Genomic DNA, 4,217 nt, shown 5'->3' with positions numbered 1-4,217 from the left:
TTCCCTCTCTCTCGCCCGCTTGTTGCGTTACGCCGCTTCGCCACTTAACGTCCCGACGACGCGATGCCGACGTCTCTTTCTCCGGCGCGTGTGCCCGGGATCCCTCTCGCATCGCTGGTTTGTTTTGTTTCGACGAAACTACGTGACGCGCCTCGCCGCTTCCTCCCACACGCCACTGATACGAGCCACTGAAAACGGCTCTCATTGCCGTGGAAATTTCGGTAAGTGGCTCGATACGTGTCTCTCGTTGCCAAGCTAAACACCGGATTCCCCGTTTTTCACGAGGGAAATCGCATGGATTATCATTATGCCCGCTCGTGTGATTCGCGGGCAATCTTTTGCCGATCTTTCTCGGGATAAAATTTAAAAAAAACTCGAACGAGGGTGTATGAATAAAAGCTGCGTCAAACTTCGAATCGATCGTCTCGAATATTGAACGAAACGCGTAGGATAATCGGAGGAGAATCCGTATACGTTCTTTTGACAAAGTGTCAAGCACAATTCGACGACGGCGAAGGCAAAGGGATATCGAGAGTGGCGTTAAGCCGACTTTACAAGAGGCANATGTTCGGCGGGCCGAGTGGCCGCGGCGATACCTCGACGACCCTTGGCTCGGTGGCGGGCCGGTATAATTTCTATTTCGATCATTAGAAGACAAAACGTGTCCACGTGTGTTCGCCGATAGTATCGGGGACAACAAGGCCAGCAAGGGAGCGGAACAGTGTGTTGGCCGTGTAAACGGTAGACGAGCGGAGCTGGTCCGGCCTCGGACCAGGCTGAGTGGACCAGTGGGGCAAGTTCTCTGCGGACCTCCGGAGAGGCGAACCGGTAGACGGAACGAGAGAAGAACAATTGGGAATGGGACGGAGGAACGAAGAGAACGAGGGATCGAGGAGTTATTACGGACAGAGGTTACAGAGTGGTCGTTGGTGCACTCGTAAATGCGCGGAATATCCCTCGTGCACCTCGGCCAGTTTCGAGCTGGAAACAGGAAATTCTTGTATCGCGAGCCTCTGCTGATGTCGCTTACCGAGCAACACGTGGCCTCTCTCTACTCGATTTTTACTTCTTTGCTCTTCAACGTTTCTTCCTTCGATCGGTTTCGATTGTCTTTGATATCGACGATTAATGAGCTTACTCTTTGGATATCGCAGTAGGATGCTTGGGATTATCCCGTGATCCGTTCGACGAACTATCCATATGTTTCCCCTTCCATCGTTAGATAAATGACGTTGCTAAGAAAACGATTCGATCGGTCTCCATCGATGATGTATCGAAACATCGATAGAAGGACACGGAGTTTAACGTATAACGCTTACGCAACGAAATTTATAACGGGATCGAAAGCATCTCGATTTCTCGATCCACGCGCAACGCAAGAAAGGACGAGGGATCACAGATTACGTTTCTGCGCGAATTGTCGAGTCGAGCGCGAAAAATCTCGAACGACGAACAGAGGAGAAGAGGAAGAAGGATAATTCGAGAAACAACTTCACCCTTGGGATCCTATTTTTCCAGGATTGACGGTGACGTCAGTCGAAAAGCATCCCGACTCGAGGAATACCGAAGATAGCGGGAGGCCTGGATCGCGGCCACAAGGTAGGCATCTCTTGTCGGTAACGCTAGATTCCAGTACACTGAACATTCGTACATATATTATGATTGCCACGTCGAGTCGATACGTGCCGCCGGTTTTGCTCGATCGATTCGAGAACTTGATACTCCGTGGCAACCTAGCCGAGAAAATAAGCGTCGAATTTTGGCGATGAGATCGCCATTTATACGAGAGCAATCCGTTTCGTTTCGTTGCGTGCGCCTCGTTTTATATATATATATATATATATATATATAGGTGTCGACATCGAAGCTTTTTCTTGTCCGGGGAATTGGAAACAAGAAATCGTTAAGGATTTCGGTTCCCGTGCAAGCATCGATGCACACGATCGGATCGATCTTCATTCCGGTGTCTTCTTTCGGTTTTGACGCGTTGACGGTTCGCCGGTTCGTTCCCCCCTCCCTCGCCCCTCCATCTCCTGCTCGTCCCCCAAGGGTGGAGGGCAACGGTCCGGGTTACTTGTTCCCCGAGATAACGAACGCCGTCGTAAAATTCGACGCAGGCGTAAGGCTGAGCGTTGGCGAACGCGGAGAGGAACGACGAGGTATCCTGGCATCGTGCCCTGTCTCCATTAACGGCAATTACTAACCGGCCTATTAATTGCATCGCATTCTCGGCCAAGATTATCAGCGGTGGCATCGTTGTGTCTCGCGTCCCTCCTTTTTCTACTTTTAATACATCCTTTCCTGGCCCGTGTACCTTTCCAGCCTGTCTCTTCGCTNGCTCCGTGTTTCGCTCCGTGGGGAGGAGAGGGGGGATGGCCCGAGCTTCCCCGGGACCAGCGAAATTCAATTCTGTCATTTCGAATAACTATTTACAACAAGGTTGGAGGGGGTCCGGCCGGATTCTTCGGCATACCGGGAATACGGGCTCCGCGGGATGAAGGCGAGGCGTTTCACCTGCAGGGCGGTCCGGCCTCATTAAACGTTGCACGGGGGCCCACGCGGGATCGCGCGCCGCGTGCAATCGCCTCCCGAGATCTCTGCCGTTCCGAGCAATGAGTTTTCGCGTCGTTCGCCACCACTACTACCATCCTCGTCCTTATGGGGCGTATGTATGTACGAAACGAACGTGGGGAGGGGGAGAGGGAATCGAGGAAACGACGACGGTGACTCACGATGACCGACGCCGATTTTCGTTCGCGAAGATGCGCAAGATTGAAACGAGAGAGAGAGAATGCGAAAGGAGATATATATATATATATAGAGAGAGAGAGAGAGAGACATGTCGCCACGGTACAATAAACAAAGTAATTAATGACGATCGGGCAAATTAAAAACGTCGCGCCGTGTAAATTTGTTATCGCGTTTGGCCTTTTCGAATTTATTCCGCGTGCCTCGCGTCTCCCTCCTCTTCGTGCCCTACGCCAAATCATTTCCGCGTTTACGAGTCGATGACAGGTCGACGACCGGACCGATTTAACCAGCCCGTTGTTTTTCCACGAAGCTTCGTTATGAACAATAATTAGTTTTCGTCCGCGTGAATCGTGAAATTGTTTAACGAGACGGGTATCGATTGTTCGGCGCGTTGTTGCGATTCGTTAGAGGGGGAGGGGATTGAAGGTCGGTTCATTCGGTTTTGAACAAGGTTTTCTTTCTTTCGTCGATCTCCTCCTCCCCTCGTTGCTTTCCTGTCTTTTAAATCGATCACCAGTCGGTCACCGATCGGTATACGATTAAGGTTCGCTCGAGTCGAGCGACTCGTCTCGTAAAATTGGACGAATTGGAAGCGCGATACGGCGGAGGAGTGGCGAAACCACCTATAGCGCGATATTTCACTTCATCGGTGCATAAAATTGGCGTTAAACGCCTGCTAGCCAACACCGCGGACGAATCGCGTAATTAAGTGAAAACGTTTAAACGCACGCGCGTCATTGAGCTTTCGATCGGCGATCCCAACCGTAGAAATTTATGAAACGTCACGTTTCCCACTCTGCCCTCTCCAATTAACAGGCATAATTAACGAGGCCAGGGAAAAACATCTGGTCACCGGCAGGAATTGGACAACTCGATCACCATTTCGCGTAAGCGTGGTACTTATTTATTTCCCTCGTGTCAAATGGGAGAAAAAAAAAAAAGAAAAAGATGAAAAGAAAAAGGGGAAAGGGGGCGTCGATAGTAACGCGCGAGATACGAGAAGCGATAAAATAATAAGTAGAGAAATTTATCATAGGAATCGAGCAGCGACCATCCATTTCCGCGCAGATTGTCCATTATCTGTTCCTGGTTCGAAAGTTGGAGGTACTTCTTTCGTTGCGCAACTTGCATCGTGGATAACCGTGGCGTTGTAAAGCGTTCCCTATCGGGGTGTCATTATTATTGCTTTCCGTAGTCCGAAACTGGGTGAAATTAAAAGAAAACAAAGCTGATCGTTTGCCTAGGAAGAAAGCACATCGCTTCGATAAACCGGCCACGAGCTTATTACTTTTTAATTAAAACTACGGCGAAAATTCTCGCGACTCTCGCGTTCAACATTTACACCGCTTTCTCGTTTCTCCCGAATTTGCCGTGCCGCAATTTTTGGAAATGTTCGATTCGAAAACAAGCGACGTGGTTCGACAAGCCACGTCGTAAAGTGACCGGTGCAATCGTTGGCGGTTAAA

Source organism: Apis dorsata, unplaced genomic scaffold, assembly GCF_000469605.1.
Source record: "Apis dorsata unplaced genomic scaffold, Apis dorsata 1.3 scaffold_264, whole genome shotgun sequence".
NCBI lineage: Eukaryota > Metazoa > Arthropoda > Insecta > Hymenoptera > Apidae > Apis > Apis dorsata.
This window is presented reverse-complemented; position numbering follows the sequence as displayed.